Source organism: Lissotriton vulgaris, chromosome 1_1, assembly GCF_964263255.1.
Source record: "Lissotriton vulgaris chromosome 1_1, aLisVul1.2, whole genome shotgun sequence".
In the NCBI taxonomy this organism is placed as follows: Eukaryota; Metazoa; Chordata; class Amphibia; order Caudata; family Salamandridae; genus Lissotriton; species Lissotriton vulgaris.
In genome coordinates, this window is record NC_141685.1 from 547,412,357 (window position 1) to 547,432,248 (window position 19,892).

At 53.0% G+C, this 19,892-nt stretch overlaps 1 protein-coding gene and 1 pseudogene across 2 annotated transcripts in view; both read right to left on the reverse strand.

Annotated features, from left to right (window-relative positions):
- Window positions 1-19,892, reverse strand: part of BRDT (bromodomain testis associated) — a 2,469,968-nt gene that overhangs the window by 983,260 nt on the left and 1,466,816 nt on the right. The window lies entirely within an intron of this gene.
- LOC147747465 (uncharacterized) overlaps window positions 6,476-19,892 on the reverse strand; it is a 29,850-nt pseudogene continuing 16,433 nt past the window's right edge.

Sequence of the window (19,892 nt, forward strand, 5' to 3'; positions counted from 1 at the left end):
CGCCGCCGCCAGAGCCAACCTGCACGAAGGGATGAAAGATGTAGCCGAGTGGATGACGACCAGCCGCCTGAAACTGAACTCAGACAAGACGGAGGTCCTCATCCTGGGCTCCTCGCCCTCCGCCTGGGACGACTCCTGGTGGCCCCCCGTCCTGGGCACCGCACCCAAACCGACGGACCACGCACGCAACCTGGGCTTCATCCTGGACTCCTCCCTCTCCATGACCAGACAAGTCAACGCCGTCTCCTCGTCGTGCTTCAACATCCTGCGCATGCTACGGAAGATCTTCTGGTGGATCCCCACCGAGACCAGGAAGACTGTCACCCAGGCCCTCGTCACCAGCCGACTGGACTACGGCAGCGCCCTCTACGCCGGAACCACCGCCAAGCTCCATAAGAGACTCCAGCGGATCCAGAACGCCTCAGCCAGACTCATCCTCGACATCCCACGAAACAGCCACATCTCCGGACATCTGAGAGACCTGCATTGGCTCCCCGTCAACAAAAAAATCACCTTCTGCCTCCTCACCCACGCACACAAAGCCCTACACGATCAAGGCCCGAGCTACCTCAACAACCGAATCAACTTCTACGCTCCCAAACGCCACCTCCGATCAGCCAGCCACGCCCTCGCCGCCGTCCCCCGCATCCGAAGGGCGACAACAGGAGGAAGGTCCTTCTCCTACCTGGCCGCCAAGACCTGGAACTCCCTCCCGACCGACCTGCGCCTGACCCAAGACCACCTCTCCTTCAGGAAGAAGCTCAAGACCTGGCTGTTCGAGCAGTAACGGCACCCCCCCGCCCCCCAAGCGCCTTGAGACCCTACGGGTAAGTAGTGCGCTCTATAAATGTCTTTGATTGATCGATTGATTGATTCGTCGACAGGGCCGTCGACTGGACTATTTTCTTCGTCTACGGGGCCGTTGACGGGGTCTTCTTCGTCGACGATGGGATCGTCGACGGCAGCTTCGTCGACGATGACGTCGACGGCAAGTTCTTCTTCTTCGACGGTAAGGCTGTTGTCGACGGCAAGCTTTTCGTCGACGCTGGTATTAGCTTCGTCGACGGAGGCTCGTCGACGAGAGGTGTGACTATTTTCGTCGACGAGATGGGACGAACCTGGACATGTACAAAAGTTGGAGAGGACGCTGAGGACATCACCATAGAAGGTTTGGTGAGGAAAAAGTCATAGTAGAAGTCGCTGCAGTGGCTGCCTGACAGGAAAACGGCAGAGTAGTCGCTGCCTTGGTCACAGGCCTCTGAGGTGACAATAAAGACGCAGTCTTTTTTGATTCTGTTGGCCTCACAGATTTCTAGGAGGATTTTTTCATTTTTGAGGTAGAAGGCTCACCAGCGTCTTCAGTGAGCTGGGCCTGTCTTGCCACCTTCGCCTTAGGAGTAGTCACCTTACTCTCAGCCATCCTCTTTCTAGATCCCATAGAAGACCCTGAGGCCAAACTTCCTTTCTCAGAGAGTGGGTTATCCTCATCTTTAATCCGCTGTATCCACAGCAGCAGGTGACCCTCTCTGTCCCTGAGGGTCTTTGGAGGAAAGGTGCGACAAATCTTGCACTCCTTAGCCTGATGATCAGGGTACAAGCAGTAGATGCGGAGAGTATGCGGATCCTCCTAAAACAGCCTTGCTTTTCCGCAGGATTCACAGGCCCTGAACAGGGACTTAGATTTAGACATGTTAGAAAGTGAAATCTTTCAGAAGTAGAGAAAAACTGAGCAGAGCTCAGAGAGACTCCGTATCACACGACGTGCGGTAAAAAAGAGCCTGGGTCTCTGGGGAGAGCATTCTGGTGGGAGCTGTGGCCTGATTGGATGCAATTTGGTCTATACATAATGACTTGGATAGTCACTAATGTGGAAGTTTTTTCCACTGTAGCTGGGGCTACTTTACTTCCTGGTTGGGTATAACTGTTATTTGCTATGTACAAATGGCATATTACTGCTTTTTTATGTACCGTGGGACTCCCACTCCGACGACGGGGAATGATTCAGGCATGTGAATCTATGAAAGACACCCCTAATACTGGAGAAATAGCCTTTTTTCTTTTTGATCAATTCTTTAGATGGTTTCTTATGGCTGTGACATAGCTATCTGTATAGACATGCAGACTTGCTTACCTCTAAGGAAGCCATATCCAACATTATAGCAGTGAGGCATCATGCTAGCTATGCTTCCCAAGAAGTATCAAAAGAACAGTGAACAGCTGGAACTCATTGTTGAAGAACAGGAGGTTGGTCTAATAATAATTCTATAAGACTCATCAACTTAGGGAGGCTTGGCTACCACCAGAGCTTGTGAGCTCTGATGCGCCCAGAGAGTACAACTGATCTCCTTAGCACCAGAGTAGCCCTACAGTACCTCTACGATTTGCCCTGGGTCAATGTACAAAATGTACCTCTATCGATTTGCCTCTCACACTGTCACTCGCACTGGAGCGCCTTTAATGTGACAATTATCCCGACCTGACCTCGCTTTGCCTGAGCCCAATGCCGACATCACGCCTCGTGAACACGAAGCGGTTCCGCCAAAGAGCAACCAGCGTTCCAACCTCAAAAGAAACCGATATTTTTGTCCCAGATGGCTATAGTTGCATGGCTGATCCTCTTACCCATGCATTTAAGAACACCCCATGCTGAATTTAGCAAAGGCCTTACACCATGCGCCTAACTCCAAAATGGCCACTCTTAGAAGTCAATGTTGAATGACTGCTAAATACAGCTTATGTCTCGCGTCCATCTCGGTGCCTCAAGCCAGCGCACTACTGCGGCATCCATGGGGGAGAATTAGGGTACATAGTTCTGCTGTAGGCGAAATCAACCTTCACGTTGACTCTGTGGCAAGAAGAACAATAGTTACTTACCTGTAAACAGGTGGTTCTCCAGTATTGGTGTCTTTCATAGATTCACATGCCTGAATCATTCCCCGTCGTCGGAGTGGGAGTCCCACGGTACATAAAAAAAGCAATATTATGCCATAATACATATAGCAAATATCAGAAGTACCAAACCAGGATGTAAAGTAGCACCAGCTACAGTAGAAAAAAACTCACAATCGTGACTATCCTAGTCATTATGTATTAGTCAAAACTGCAGCCAATCAGGCGACAGTACCCACCAGAATGTTCTCCCCAGAGGCTCAGGCTCTCAGATTTTCTCGCACAGGAGTGAAACCCCATAATGCCTGAGGGAGTCTCTGGGGGGAGGCGGGCGGGTTGCATGTGAATCTATGAAAGACACCAATACTGGAGAACCACCTGTTTACAGGTAAGTAACTATTGTTCTTCTCCAGTATTAAGGGTGCCTTTCATAGATTCACATGCCTGAATCAGAATAGTAAGCAGTACTCCTAGCATAACGCTCGTAGACGTCAGAGTATCAAATATATATATATATATATATATATATATATATATATATATATATATATATATATATATATATATATATATATACAGTATAACAATAATCATCAAAATCTGAAATAACGTCTAAAGAGCATAGAGGAGGAGGTTGAAACAGTGGCTCACCTTATTTGAAAAGATTGCGCAGCACTGCTCTTCCAACCAAAGCATCTGCGTCGTCTGCTGAATCTAGACAGTAGTGTCTAGTAAAGGTGTGTCTGCTAGACCATGTAGCAGCTCTGCAGATCTGTCGAAGAGGCACACCAGCAAAAAGGGCAGTGGAAGAGCTAACCGCCCTTGTAGAATGTGCTCTTGGCAAGGCCTGTAAGGGTCTACCGGCCTGCTGATGACAAAGTCCAATTGTAGAGGAGACCCATCTAGCAATGGTCTGTTTTGAAACTGCACAGCCCTGGCGCTGCCGGCCATAAGCCACAAACAGTTGGTCTGTCTTGCAGATGGCAGAGGTTCTTGATAGGTAAAACTTGAGGCATCTCCTAATATCCAACGAATGCAGTGCTTGTTCAGCCAGAGACTGTGGGGTTGGAAAGAATGTCTTGAGGACAACCGGCTCATTCAGATGAAAATCCAAAGGCACTTTTGGCATGTACGTTGGATTAGTACGTAGTACTACCGAGTCAGTGGTGAATTGGATGAAAGGCGATCTAGATGTAAATGCCTGAATATCGCTAACCCTTCTAGCAGATGTTAAAGCTAGTAACAATGACACTTTCCATGTTAAAAATTTCAGGTCCACCTTATGGATCGGCTCGAAAGGGTGACGCATGAGCTGAGTTAGTACGACATTCAGATGCCATGTAGGTGGAGGTTTCCGCACAGGCGGAAACATACGAAACAATCCTTTGAAAAATTGCTGTATGATCCGCACGGAAAACAAAGAATTTGATCCATCTTGACGAAATCTGGAAATGGCAGCCAGGGAGACCTTAAGAGTAGAATGCGCCAAACCCAATCTGGCCAAGTGCAAAAAGAAGGGAAGAATTTGCTCTGGTTTGGCATGAATGGGATGAAGACCATTAGACTGGCACCATGCACAGAAACGCCTCCTCTTAAGTTTGTAGGTCTTGATCGTAGATGGAGCTCTGGCCTTCGCCAGTACCTCCTGGCAATCCTGTGGAATGTTTAAGTGTGCAAATTCCATGTGCTGAGGAGCCAAGCTGACAATTTCAGCGAGTTCGGGTCCGGATGGTACACCCTGCCCTTGTGGGTGGAGAGAAGATTCGGAATGCGAGGAAGTTGGATAGGGTTGCATTCGGAGAGAAGGAGTAGCTCGGTGAACCAGTATTGCTGGGGCCATCGTGGAGCAATCAGTATCAACCGGCATGGCTGCTTCTTCATTTTCTTGATGACTTTCGGGATCAGTGGTATCGGTGGAAAAGCGTAAGCGAATATTTGATTCCAACTCATCGAAAGGGCATCCCCGCACGAGTCCTTGTGGGGAACCCAGCTTGCAAAGTATGGGCATTTCCGGTTCTGGTGCGTCGCAAACAAGTCCAGATCCGGATGCCCCCATGTCTGAAAGATGCGGTCTAGAGATGGTTGATGTAGTTCCCACTCGTGAGTGCAGCCTGTGGATCTGCTGAGAGAGTCCGCTAACACATTCGCGATTCCCGGGACATGGACAGCTGACAGATGGATATCGTGAGTCAGGGCCCAACTCCAGATCTCTTGTGCCTGGTGCGACAGCCGGGCTGATCTTGTGCCTCCCTGCTTGTTTAGATAATGCATGCAGGTGGTGTTGTCTGTCCGAATCAAGACTGTGACGCCTTCTAGGGTCGCCTGAAAGGACTTCAGGGCTAGAAAGATGGCGTGCAATTCTAGCCTGTTTATGTGCCATTTCATTTGGATTTTGTTCCATTTCCCGCTGACCGTCATGCCTTGGAGGTGTGCACCCCAGCCTGTCATTGAAGCGTTTGTCGTCACTATGAACCTGGGCACTTCCGTGAGGAAAGAGCATCCCACTTGTATGTTGCAACCTTGACTCCACCATTGAATCGCTTCTCGCATTTGTGGTGTTATTTGTATGATGTCCTCGAAGGACCCCGACACCTGTATCCACTGGCGACTGAGCTCCTCTTGCAAGGGCCTCATACGAAGACGACAGTTGGGGGTGAGAAGAATACAGGAAGAAATCATCCCTATGAAGGACTTGAACATGCGCACTGAAACGCACCTTTTTAACAACAGTGCCGCAGCCAACCGTCGTATCTTTTCCTGTCTCTCCTTTGAGATAAATACTTGGGCGAGCTTGGTGTTCAGTGTCGCTCCCAAGAAAGTCTTTCTCCTTGCTTGCGTTAGGTGCGATTTCTCGAAGTTCACTGAGAAACCCAGGCTTTGCATTAGTGACAGAGTTTTTTTTAATGTGAGTTTTTACCATGTCGAAAGAACTGGCCTTGATAAGGCAATCGTCTAGATATGGATATATCTGTATCGACTGCAACCGAAGGTGGGCTGCCACCGGGGCCAGTATCTTCGTGAACACTCTGGGGGCTGAGCGCAGTCCAAAGGGAAGAACTCTGAACTGGAAGTCCCTGCCAGCCACTCTGAACCTTAGAAACTTCCGGTGCCTGGGAAAAATTGTAACATGGAAGTACGCATCCTGAAGGTCGAGTGTTGCCATATACTCTCCCGCCAAAAGAAAATGGAGGATTTCTTGAAGTGTCAGCATCCTGAATGACAGTTTTTTTGAGGAATTTGTTGAGGGCACGCAGGTCGAGGATGGGTCGCCATTCCCCAGACTTCTTGCGAATAAGGAAAAATCTTGAGTAGAAGCCTTTTCCTTTCTGATGATGAGGTACCCTTTTCTATTGCTCCTTTTCGAATCATAGTGTTGATCTGGGCAAACAGCTCCTTGAGATGTGCTGTAGGTTGTCCTCTTGGGGGGGAGTTTGGAGGAGTTTTTACGAATTCCAAAATGTGACCTCTGGCTACCACATCCAGAACCCATTTGTCTGTGGTAATCTTGGACCAATGTAAGTAATTTTGGGATATTTTTACTCCTATTTGGTTCGGGTTGGGACAAAGTGGCGGCAGGATGCGTTTCTCACTTTTTATTGTCTCTTCCGAGATAGTTGGATTTTCCTCGAGACTGAGAGAAATTTCCTTTTCTCTGTCTGTAAGTCTGTTGACGATATGGCTGGTATCTTTGGTTTCCCTGGGCGGAAGTATAGGAGCGCTGTTGGTTATAGCCTCCTCTATTAGAGAAATTCCCTCTTCCTCTTGCTCCACAAAAGGAAGACTTCCTGTATTGTAAAGTGCCCAGCGAACGTGCTGTCTCAGTATCCTTCTTGACGGCTTCCAGAGCATCGTCAACATGCTTTCCAAATAAATACTCTCCGTCATATGCCATATCTATAATCCTTGTTTGGACCTCCTGCCGAAAGGATGTTGCCTTCAACCATCCTTGCCTCCTGAGAACAGCTGCACCCGCTAGCTGACGAAAACCTGTTGCAGCAACGTCCACTGCAGCATCAATCATCTCAGACGAGACGCACTCTCCTTCCTGAAGGATCTTCTTTGCTTCAGCCCGATCTGGCTCGGGAAGTTTGTCCACATACGGCGAGATGTCCGACCACATCTGCCTATCGTATCTCCCTAATATGGCTAGAGAGTTAGCGGCTCTAATAGTTGTAGCTGCAATTGTAGAAACTTTTTTTCCCGATAGAATCTAGACGTCTCCCGTCTTTATCTGGCGGAACATAGACCTGAGATGTTGGGTTAGTAGATCTCTTTTGCGCTGCCTGCGCAACCACAGAGTCTGCTTTCGCTTGTCCAATGAGGCACGCTGGAGATGAATTTGGCGCCCTATATTTTTTATCCACTCTCGGGAGCACTGCTGGCAAAGAATTTGGCTTGGACATGATCTTCAGTCCTTCCTTCCATATGAAATCTATGATTGGAATGGTCCAACTCTGTTTTTGTGGCGAAGACTTGAAGTCATATAAGAAGCAGTCTTCTTGTTTTGACTCCATAGTTATCAGGAACCTCCTTGTTGCTCTATCCATGATCTTGTGGAATGAGGCAATGTCCACAGGAGGTGACTCTGATGTTGTAGGTTCTGCTGGAGAGTGCGTGTTTGCATTGTAATCCTCATACTCCGACGATTCTGACCTATTGTCTAATTCTCCTTCTTCCTGCTCCTCATGATCTGAGTACTCTTCATCCCCTGTTTGAGGAGCTGTGCCTTGTGACGTAGACAATGCTGGACGTCCTTCCTCCAACGTCACAGAAACAACTGGCTGTGCCTGCTTTGAAAGCGGCGTCGCTGTTTTAGGTCTTGGCGTAGATACCTGAGAGTCACCTGACTCTGAAGGTGGAAAACGCCTATAGTAGTCGCTGAGCATGTATTGTAGATTGCGAAATAATTCCTCAGGCATTTGCATGCCGGGAGCAGGCCTGTCCTCATGTGATAAAGGCTCTGTTTCATGCATATCTTCCTCCCTATCGTCTTGAATCTTAATTTGGAGGTCAGACGGACTTCTGGCCGCTCCAAAGTTCTCATCTTCATAGGATCCTTCTTCATCCGAATCCAAAAGTTTCTCTGGCACCACTAGCGTAGAAGGAGTTGCCTCATTAGTAGCCCTTTTCTTTAACAGTGTAGCTGTAGTTGCAGGTGATGGTAACGGTATCCCAGATGACTGTGCTGACCAGACTTGTAAGGCAGTGCAGCTTGACAGTGGTGGCGTCGATGGGATCACCTCCGTCGCCGACGAACCTGCTTTTGCTGCTGAATTGTTTGCTTTGTCGACTGTACCATCGTCGACAATTGATCTATCTTCGTCGACGACGACTTTTTAGATGATATCTTAGTCGACGAAGTTACCGTCGACGGGGACGTCATCAAGGTGGTCGACGGTAGCTTCGTCGACGTGGATTTCATCGTCGACGAGGATTTCATCGTCGACGAGAGCATCGTCGACGGCACAATTTTCTTCGTCGACGGGGAGCCAACCGTCGACATTAGATTCGTAGACTAGGAGCCCGTCGACGGTACCTTAGCCGTCGTCGACGGGACTATAGTCGACGACGAGATAGGCCTGATATGCACATGAACCAGCGTAGGCGATGAGGCCGAAGACATCACTAGAGCTGGCTTAGGTGAGGAGAAAGTCATCGTGCAGGTGGTAGACGTGGCCACATGAGAGGAAACACAACCCTTTTTTGACGTTGAAATTGTAAAAGGTGGCAACTGAGGAGGCACAGACTGTGAAGATTTCTTGGGAACTGCAGATTTCCCAGACTTCTTAGAGGGCGTACTATCCATCTTAACAGGTGGAAGAGTCTTTTTTGAAACACTAGGCCCAGAAGAATCCAGAGAGGATTGGGCCTTCTTTGTCACCTTCGCCCTTGGAGATGAAACTTCAGTTTCAGCCTTCCTCTTAATAGAAATTAGTGAAGAACTAGAGGCAATGCTTCCTACCTCAGACAAAGGGTCCTCCTTGTCCTTGAGTCTGTTGAGCCACAACAGCAGTCGTCCTTCTCTATCCTTGATGGCCTTAGGGGGGATGGTGCGGCAGATCTTGCACTCCTTTGCCTTATGGTCAGGATAAAGGCAATATAAACATTTTTTGTGGGGATCTTCTTTGAATAGCCTAAGCTTCCCACAAGAATCGCAGGCCCTGAACAGGGATTTAGAAGTAGACATCTGAAAAACTTGAAGAAGCCAACTAATCTTGAAGAAAAACTGAGCAGAGCTCAGGGAGACTCCCTTCACACGACGTGCGGTAGAAAATCTGAGAGCCTGAGCCTCTGGGGAGAACATTCTGGTGGGTACTGTCGCCTGATTGGCTGCAGTTTGGACTAATACATAATGACTAGGATAGTCACGATTGTGAGGTTTTTTCTACTGTAGCTGGTGCTACTTTACTTCCTGGTTTGGTACTTCTGATATTTGCTATATGTATTATGGCATATTATTGCTTTTTTTATGTACCGTGGGACTCCCACTCCGACGACGGGGAATGATTCAGGCATGTGAATCTATGAAAGACACCCCTAATACTGGAGAATTGAGAGTCACTTTACAGCAAACCAGCTCTTCCTGACCCTAAAATGTCCGACACCAATATTAAAATTACTGATGCAAATGCTAAAATTGCCGACGCAACGACATTGTGAACAGGTTTCATCTCTCTGGCTCCGGTGAACTACCATTGGTGTCCCATACCCAAAAGGATCTGATAATTTTGTCCTGGATGACGTGAGATGCAGGTCAGGTGCTTCCTTTCTCATGCAATCAGAGATGCCACACACTGAAGCTTAGAGTGGACCTCAACCCCACTCCTGGACTCAAAATAGTCGCTGGAATATTCCCATGCTGCTTCCGGTACCTGTCTTATTGAGGGTTTGCAAGTTACAGTGTTTGCCTCTCATCAACAACCCTACAGGCTACATGTGGAGCTCTGGGGAACATATTTCAGCTGTAGGAAAGCTGCAGTCAAGAGTAGCGTTAAAGTGTGGCTCTGAGGCAAGAAGGGAGTGTCAACTTACAGCATATCAGCTGCTCTGAACAGAACCAGACATGTATAACCATAAGGGCCAACGCAAGAGGTTTCACACAAGGAGAATCCTGTAAGGTCTGCTTGCAAAGATCACTCCATAGGCAATCATACCCGCGGAAATGGGGGACCCCACACGAACCAAGAGAAACAAGGGAGGGCTCGAAGGACCCAAAACCTGCACAAAAGAGATCCAAACAGGACCACCCAACCCAGACTCCCCTAACGTAAAACCAACAATTCTGCAACACTAGATTTAATCATGCAGAAATTGGACATGCTGCACATACTCATTCAATCGACAAAGACCACCACGGGAACCATGCAGAACGATCTCCCATCCTTAAAACAAGATATGCTCTTGTTAAGGGGAAGAGTTACTGAAATGCAATAATGTATAAACCTACTGGAAGACCATAAGCACAACTCTACAAAAACATTATCACCCATCACTGCGAGATTGGACCAGTGAGAGAGAAACATCACAGAGCTGGAAGACAGGAATAAAAGGGGTAACTATCGCATCTTTGGGCTTCCAGAAGGAAAAGAAAGCAGGCTCCTTCCTGTGCCACATTCATAGAAAAATGGATGCCTCAGTGCTAGGAATAAACTTCAACAAAGACTTTGAAATAACACGCGGTCACAGATTGCCCACATGTAGCCCCAAAAACAATGAACTTCCAAGAGCTCTTATCTTCAGACCCCTCCACTACTCACATACCAAGGCCATTCTGTCAAAGTTTTTTTTTTTTTTAAGTACAACTAATGACATGGCAAGGCTCCTCCACTGAGTTCTCCCAAGACTATTCTAAAGACACTGTTAAAAGAGGAAAGTGTTCTTATCCTAGAGTAAAACTCTGAGACTTATCATTGCAATTTCCTTCATTGGTCCCGCATGTCTAAAGGCTAACCTGCAAAAAACACAGTTGATGGACTGAATGTAGAACAAGGTCATACATTCTCCCCAGTACAAGGATCTGGGCCTAAATCCATCGTTTTTTTGCACTCCACACCACCCTGGGTTAGACACTGGCTATATGCAAATCAGCTCTGACCCTGTGCCTCATGGGAACAGTCCAGTCCGAACTACCAAGCCATGTCTTTCCCAGACCGGAATCAAGCATCCAAGGACCGGTTTCTGGCTATCAGCCTTCTTCAGCCTGGATAGCTTGACTCCAGTGGTGTGGAGAGCCTGGGACTCACGTCTGAGTATACCCAGCACACTCGGGGTGAAAATTGCAAAAAACACAGTTGATGGACTGAATGTAGAACAATGTCATACATTCTCCCCAGTACAAGGATCTGGGCCTAAATCCATCGTTTTTTTGCACTCCACACCACCCTGGGTTAGACACTGGCTATATGCAAATCAGCTCTGACCCTGTGCCTCATGGGAACAGTCCAGTCCGAACTACCAAGCCATGTCTTTCCCAGACCGGAATCAAGCATCCAAGGACCGGCTTCTTCAGCCTGGATAGCTTGACTCCAGTGGTGTGGTGAGCCTGGGACTCACGTCTGAGTATACCCAGCACACTCGGGGTGAAAATTGCAAAAAACACAGTTGATGGACTGAATGTAGAACAATGTCATACATTCTCCCCAGTACAAGGATCTGGGCCTAAATCCATCGTTTTTTTGCACTCCACACCACCCTGGGTTAGACACTGGCTATATGCAAATCAGCTCTGACCCTGTGCCTCATGGGAACAGTCCAGTCCGAACTACCAAGCCATGTCTTTCCCAGACCGGAATCAAGCATCCAAGGACCGGTTTCTGGCTATCAGCCTTCTTCAGCCTGGATAGCTTGACTCCAGTGGTGTGGAGAGCCTGGGACTCACGTCTGAGTATACCCAGCACACTCGGGGTGAAAATTGCAAAAAACACAGTTGATGGACTGAATGTAGAACAATGTCATACATTCTCCCCAGTACAAGGATCTGGGCCTAAATCCATCGTTTTTTTGCACTCCACACCACCCTGGGTTAGACACTGGCTATATGCAAATCAGCTCTGACCCTGTGCCTCATTTTTTTTTTTTTTTTTTTTAAGACGTTTATTAATGTTCAAAGGTACAGTACACATAGCAAAGCCTACAACCCTGCGGGCCGGCTGCAAATGAACGGTGAATCGTGGGGGTGTGGGCCATCATAAAAAGGGCATGTCATTGCGTCCCTTGTGTCCCCGGTGTGCTAGGACATGGAGAAGATAGTCACATTTTCTTAAGTCAAGAAAGGAAAAGTCCATAAGTGACGCCTTATTTTTCATTTTTTTCTAGAACTGAGCCATGAGATCGGCAAACTAAACAAAACAGTTCGTATCGGTGTGTCCCAATGTTCCTATTGCGGTTCCCCCACTCGAAGTCCGTCCCACTGGCACGGTATTAGTAGGTGCCACCTCTGTACGGTGTGTTGTTTGCCGATGCTGTTACAGTGCAACTGGAGGTCAGAGGGGTGCGTGCGCAAGTGTGCCTGAACTTGGAGTGGGACAGCCCCTGCGGGCCATGGTGTGTCATCGGTCGCCGGCCTTGTTAGTGGAGCATGTGGCCTTCAGGTGGAGGAGCCTCGCTGTCGGTGTGGCTATCAGCGTCTACGCCTGCAGTCGCCATCTGTAGTGCCGTCAGCGGCTTCTGCCGACTTCAACACGGGGGGTCAGAGAGGCCACCGTCCGTGAGCAGGGGTCCGATACTACAAACATGTAAACATATATGTGATAGTGGGTGGTGGGGGGGGGGGGTGGAGTGTGCTTGCGGGGGCGATGTCAGCAGCTTTGTGCTTGGGGCGCGCTGCTGGGCAATGGCCGTTGATGGGCGCCTGCGTGGGCGTTGGGTCGTATCCGAGGTTTACGCGCTGGCTGTTTCTTGTCTGTGTCAGGGGGGGGGGGGCGCCGCTTGCGATGATTCCTGCGATACAGCATTAGCCCCTGTGACCCACCTCCGGCTTCACCCAGTCTACGTGAGCCCTCTGACAGTGCCCTCCCCCTTCAGGGACCCCAGGATGCCATCCCAGAGCTGAGCTATCGGGAACTGCCGCAGGCCCGCTATTTCTTCCCGGTGGAGCGCCGTGCCTTCCGCCCCGGCCCAGTTTGTAAAGGATGCGAACCAGTGTTTCGGGGTGGGCGGTTCCCGCCGTTTCCAGTGTCGCGTAATCAGCCGTTTGGCCGTAACGAGGCCCAGATCCCAGAACCGTGCCTGCGTTTTGTTCAGCTTGGTCCTTTTATAGAGGCCGAGAATGCACGCCTCCCACGTGTCCAGCAGGCCCGGGCCCGTGCTGTGATTCAGGAGTGAGGTCACCTCCCCCCAGTACGTGGTCAGGGTTGGGCAGTGCCAAAGCATGTGCAGGATATCTGCGCCTAACAGGTCACATCTGGGACAAACGGCAGTGTCGATCGCGAAGTATCTGTTTATTCTATCTGGCGTTAGGTATGCCTGGTGCAAGATGTACAGTTGGATGACACGGAAGCGGGAATTGCGAGGGATGTTCACGGGGCTAGCTAGTACTAGGTTCCACTCCTTGTCCGTCCAATCCCTCCCACGGTGCGCCGCCCATTTAGCCCTAATCCGCTGCGTGGGTTTTTGCGTGTGGATGAGAAGCGCCTGCGCCAACCAATGCGTGATGTGCGAGCCTCTGCCCATTACATGTAGATATTGGACCAGGTGGTGCATCGGCGGTTCATCCTGGATGTCACCCCAGTAGTCAGTGTATGCCCGCAGTACCGACGCATGGAGTAGGAACTGCCCGGCCGGGAGTCCCGTGGTGTCAGATAACTCCGCAAATGAGAGCAGGGCTCCGTCAGAATACAGGTCACCCATGGTCTCTACTCCAGCCGTGACCCAGTGGTCCAGATTGCGCTGCGTAACCATCCCGCTCCTCCTGGGGGTGCCCAGCAGGGGGAGGGCAGGAGCATATGGCCTGGTATTTTGCGTCAGCTTCAGGCTGCGGAGAAAACATTTGCGGGCCACGGCCACATGCATAGGCAGGGGACGGGGTCCCTTGGTCAATGGATGAAACAGGGCGCAGGTCTGGGGATGCGTCCACTGGTAGTCCGCAGTGGCCGTATCGTCCAGATGTGCATCGCTGAGCCAGTACGTCACCCATTGGAGCTGTGCGGCCAAGTAATACAGCTCCATGTTGGGGACAGCCAATCCTCCCTCCGCGGTCGGGGAGTACAGTTTAGCCAGCGCCACTCGAGGTCGCCCCGTGTTCCAGATCAAGCCACGAAGCATTGATTCCAGATCGCGGAATATCCGCGTGGGGACATACGTGGGGATATTCGCGAAGTAGTATAGCAGCCTAGGGAGCGCTATCATTTTAGTGAGAGCGATGCGGCTGGGCACGTTCAGCGGAAGGGTTTTCCAGAAGGAGATCTGAGCTCGCAGAGAAGAAATGGCGCGCACCAGGTTGCCCTCCAGTAAGTCCTGTGGGTCTCTATAGATGTGCAGTCCTAGGTATTTAAACGTGGTCGGGTACCAAGCGAGCCTGGCCCCTCCAAGATGCACATCGCATTCCTCCTGATCACGGCTAAACGAGTATGCCCCGGACTTGGCCCAGTTGACCCTGAGGCCCGAGACCTCTGCGAAGGTCTGGAAGACGTCCGATAGCTCGGCAGGCACCGCGGTGAGGTCCCGCACATAAAGCAGCAGGTCGTCTGCGTAGAGTGAGACTATGTGCGTTCCGTCAGCCAATGGGATCCCCCATTCCGCTCCTCTGTCCCGTAGCAGAGCTGCTAGTGGTTCGATGGCTAAGGAGAAGAGGAGGGGGGACAGGGGGCAGCCTTGCCTGGTGCCTCTACGCACCCCGATCTTCTCCGACAGCAGCCTTCCCGTCCTCACTCGGACACTGGGTCTCTGGTAGAGCAGACCGACCATGTCGGCAAATGCATCTCCCACCTCAAATCTGTCCAGCACGGCTCCCAGGTATGGCCATTCTACCGAATCGAAGGCCTTCTCCAGATCCAGGACCAGGCACCCCGACCTAGGCCAATGCGTCAGAGCCGCTTCCTGAACCCGGAAGAGGCGGCGTAGATTACGAGACGTGCTCCGCGCCGGCATGAAGCCATTTTGATCGGCGTGTACCAGAGTGGGTGCCTCCAGGGCCAGGCGGCGGGCCAGGAGTGAGGTGAAAATTTTATAATCAGTATTTAGCATGGCCAACGGCCTATAGGACCCCATGAGTGAGCCATCTCTGCCCGGCTTCAGCAGCGAGACCAAGTTTGCCTCGTTGAGCGAGTCTGGGAGTGCTGATTCTTCCATTGCTGTATTATACAACTTGAGCAACTCCGGAACCAGCGTGTCTGAACACGCCTTAAAAAATTCGGCGGGCAGTCCATCCGGGCCAGGTGATTTGCCGTTGGACAGTGCGAAGATGGCCTCGCGTATTTCGTCCGCGGAGAATGGCGCCCCCAGGGCGTCCTGCTGTGAGCCTATAAGGGAGGGCAGCGGGATGTCCGACAGGTATTCTGCTATGTAGGCCGCAGTTACTCTCAGCTGCGACTTGTATAGGGCCCGGTAGTGTCCCACAAACGCTTGGTGTATCCTATTTTGGGTGTACACTAGTTCTCCCTCAGCCGTGCGGATGACGGAGACCGGCTCCGTGCGTTCCTCCTGTCTGACTAACCAGGCCAATAACCTGCCGGGCTTGTCACCGTGCTGGTGCACTCGCGCCGAATGGGCCGCAAAGTTGACGTGCCGCAGCCGTTCCAGTAGCGTTTCGTGCTCCGCCCGGGCCGCCTGCAGCCGGTCACCTGCACCTTCCACCGCCTCCTGCTCCCCGCCGAGTAGGTCCGCCTCCACCCTGCGTAAGTCCTCCTCCAACTTCCACCGTATGCTCCCCTGAGTGCTCAAGCAATGTCCCCGTACCACCACCTTGAATGCGTCCCACTCTACTCTCGGGGAGGATGCTGTATCTGAGTTGTCTTCGAAGTATTGCGCTACTCTGGCCTGCAGGGAATCTCTAAAGGGGGCATCTAGCAGTAATGCAGGTTGCAGTCGCCACGTGGGGATTGGCGGGCGCGGGCGTTCCCAGGCCATGTGCAGTGTATGGGGGTTGTGGTCGGAGTGTGTCCTACCCAGGTATTGTGAGTCAGTGATATGGGGCAACATGTCCGCTGACACCATGTATCTGTCGAGGCGAACATGTAATGCATGTGCTCCCGAGAAGTATGAGTACACCCTAATGTTCGGGTTGTGCGCACGCCATGCATCTTTCAGACCCCACTGCGTCGCCCACTGTGTGAGTGCCCTCGTGGCCCCCTGGGATGTCGCCTCTGGCCTCGGCGGGACCGAACGGTCCAGCACTGGGTCTAGTACCGCGTTATAGTCGCCCCCCAGGATCCATGGGACGCCGTGCCAGGGCGCTAATTTCCCTGAGATACGCGCCAGGAAGGTGCCCTGATCCGTGTTTGGAGCGTAAATGGACGCCAGGACCACTGGTTGCCCGTCCATGCGACCCTTCACCAGGACATACCTCCCCTCCGCATCTATGTGTACGTCCGACATTACGAAGGGGGTTCCCGGCTTTACCCATAGCAGTGCCCCGCGGGCGTACGAGGAGTATTCAGTGGCATACAGTTGTCCCCTCCATCTCCGCCTCAGCGCTGTCACCTCCGCCCCACTCAGGTGTGTTTCCTGCAATAGCGCGACCTGCATGTTCTGCCTCTTCAAGTAGGAGTAGATTTGGTACCTGCGCGCGGGTGTGTGCATACCTCTAATGTTCCACGTGCATATTTTTATGGCAGACATTTCAGCAATACACATTCCCCCCTGACCCTCCCAATAGCAGCGGCATCACCAAAGGCCCCAGCAGTGGCTCTCCCAGCTCGTCCGTTCCCACCCCCCACATTACACTCAGCAAAGTTTGGGAAAACATAAGGACAGGGAAAAAAAACAGTAAAGAACAACAACCAACAGCGGGCTAACCCCACTAAAATACCAAAAGGACAGTGGCGGAACGGGCCACCGTCCATACTCTCAAGAGAGAGGAACATTCTTACTTTGTTCAAGGGGCAGTGTGTGCTAAGCACAAGTTCGGCAGGATGGATATATAGTCAGTTTAGGGGAAGCAGGCCGCTTCCCTGAGCCATACAATACAGGACAATAGTGGCCGCCCACTGCGGTCCAGTGCTCCAAATTGCCCATCCTGTGTGCGACCAGGCGCAGATGCGCGCTAAAAGACCACCCCTTCAGCGCCCTCCCAGCTTACCACTAGTGCCATAAGGGCATTACTCACTGTTCCAGGTGTCCACAGTTCGATCAGCTGGCAGGGGGGGGGGGGGGGGAAGAGGGGGGGGTGGCCCCAGCAGTGGCGGGCGCCGATTGCGCACCATCGTCCAGGCGGCCACTGCCAACCCTTCCCTCGTCATGGCAAGGCCAATGCAGACATCCCCCGTTGGGTCAGTGGATCAGGTCTGAGGTTTGCGGCGTGACGATGGGCATTTCCATCGAGATCTGTGAGTTCGGGATCCCGTATATGGCCTCGTCGTCGTCGCTAGGTACCGGCTGTTGGCCGTCCTCCTGGGCCGTCTCATGGGAGGATGAGTTGCTTATTTGGGAGACCTTCTGCAGTGCATCGCGTTGTTCTCGGAGCATCTGGTCCAGTGTGGGGGAGAGTCCCGCCCCCTCCTCCGCGCGTTGGGACTGTTGGGTCCTGTGCCTGCGGCGTCGTCGCGGTGCTCGCGGCCTGGTCCTCGTCTCGCCTCCGCGAGAGTGTTTCGGTGCCGTATCCGTGCCTCCGTCCAGCCACTCGTCGGCCTCCTCGGGTGTGTTGAAGAAGTAAGTGCTATCTCCCGCCACCACTCTCAGCTTGGCAGGGAATAGTAGGGAGTACTTGAGGCCCGCGGTGCGTAGTCTCCTCTTCACTGCCATGAAGTCGTGCCTCTGGCGCTGCACCTGGATGGTGTAGTCGGGGAAGAACATGATCGACGCATTGTCTATGCGCACCTCGCCCAATCGCCGTGCCTCTCGCAGCACCGTGTCTCTGTCCCTATAGTTCAGTATTCTGAAGAGCAGCGGCCTCGGGTTGGCGCCGGTGGTATAGGGTCTCGTTGGCACCCGATGTGCGCGCTCCACGACGAAGTGCGGTGACAGCGAGCCTTCGGGCAAAAGTGTCCGCAGCCATTCTTCCACATGTTCGGCCGGGCGGGCCCCTTCCCATTTCTCCGGAACCCCCACAAGTCTAATGTTGTTGCGTCTCGCCCTCCCTTCCGCGTCCTCAGCCCTGTCCTCCAGGAACTCCACTCTGTTCAGGAGGTCCTGCACGTGTCTGTCAGTCTGGGTGACCTTGGGCTCGATCTCCTTCACTGCGCCTTCCAGGGTCTTGGTTCGGTCGGACAATTTCCTATGGTCATCACGCAGGAGGGTCAGGTCCACTGCGACCCCATCAATTTTGGACTCCAGGGAGGTTCTGGTTTGCTGGAGAGACTGCTCCATCCGTTCCACCGCTGCCAGCACGCTGTCAAGCCTCGCAGCCAGTTGCTCGGCGGCCATTTTGTGTACCTGTCTGTCCGTCTTCCCCTTCGGCGGGGCCCCTCCAGTCCCGGTGCGGGTCCGCACTCCCCCGGACATGTGCGGGTGGCGTCTGTCCCGCAGGGTCGGCCCTTGGCGTTACTCCAGTGACGGTGTCCCCTGAAGCGCTGCGCTCCTGGGTTGGGGCCCCGCGAGTGCTGGCTGGTCCCTCAGGTTAGGCCGTCGTTGTTGTCCCCTGGGGGGGGGGGTCCTCCAGCGGGTGGCCTTGTGTGGGGGCCTCGGCGCAGGCGGGGGGGTCCCGTCCCCTCCTTCGCCCGTGCTCGTCCCTGGCGGTCTGTGGCCGCGCCTGTTGCCCTCCGGAGCGCTAGCGGGTCACGGCCCAGCCACTCCGCCCCAGTTGTAGTGGGGGCCGGGGGGGCCGGCACTGTGTGTGAGTCCGAGGGGTCCAGGCGTCGCGAACGGGTCTGACCACCGGTTCCGGCCCGGGTCACAGCCTCTCGTGTGCCTCGCTGACCTTTAGGCAGTGATTGTCCCCGTGGGGGGGCCCCGCAGGCGGGCCCGGCGTGGAGCACACCGTCGCGTGTCTCCGTCTCAGGGGGGGGCGGTCAGCCTGTCTCCGGCAGTGGTGTGGCGACCAGGCGAGGGGAGGGGCGGTCTGCCGTACTGCGGGTCTTGGGGCCGCAATGCCCGGGCTGTCGCTCCGCGTGGGCTCCTCTATGCTGGTGGGCGCAGGAGGGACTCACCGGGTGGCTCCGATGGCTGCACAGTGTCTCAGAGAGGGGCCCCCGCTGGTCGGGGCCGCCACGTCACCGGCGCCGCTCCGGGGTCGATCTCCACGCCTCGCCTGCCCCAGATGTGCCCCAGGTGTGTCTTCAGGTAGTCCAAGGAGCCCGCCAGCTCACAGGGCAGCAGTCGCGCGACGGCCGCGATGTGGGGGCTAGGGGCCCACTTCCCGCTTGGTCCGGGCCCTCCGCTGGAGTCCTGCTGCGAGTCAAGGCGATCGCCGGGCTTTGGAGGTTGCTCGCAGTGCGGCAGCAGCCGGCCAGGGGGCCGCGGACAGTGCGGCGTGGCCTACCAGTTGGGGCCTGTGAGCTGGGCCCAAGCCTCGGTCTCCCGTAGGTGCCCCGCCGGCCAGGTGTCAGCGGATCCCGCAGGAGGTCCGCAGGATAGGTCGGGGTCAGCCTCGTCGGAGCCCCGAAACAAAAGTCGGCCAAATTGCCGAGGAGAGCTCCGGGAAGGTCCGCCAGCAGTTTCGGGCGGCTAGTGTTAAATGTGGCGGAGAAACGGCTCAGGGAAGGGGAGCTTAGCACGGAGCTCTACCCTAGTGCGTCCTCCGCCATTGCGTGCCTAGCCACGCCCTCGACCCTGTGCCTCATGGGAACAGTCCAGTCCGAACTACCAAGCCATGTCTTTCCCAGACCGGAATCAAGCATCCAAGGACCGGTTTCTGGCTATCAGCCTTCTTCAGCCTGGATAGCTTGACTCCAGTGGTGTGGAGAGCCTGG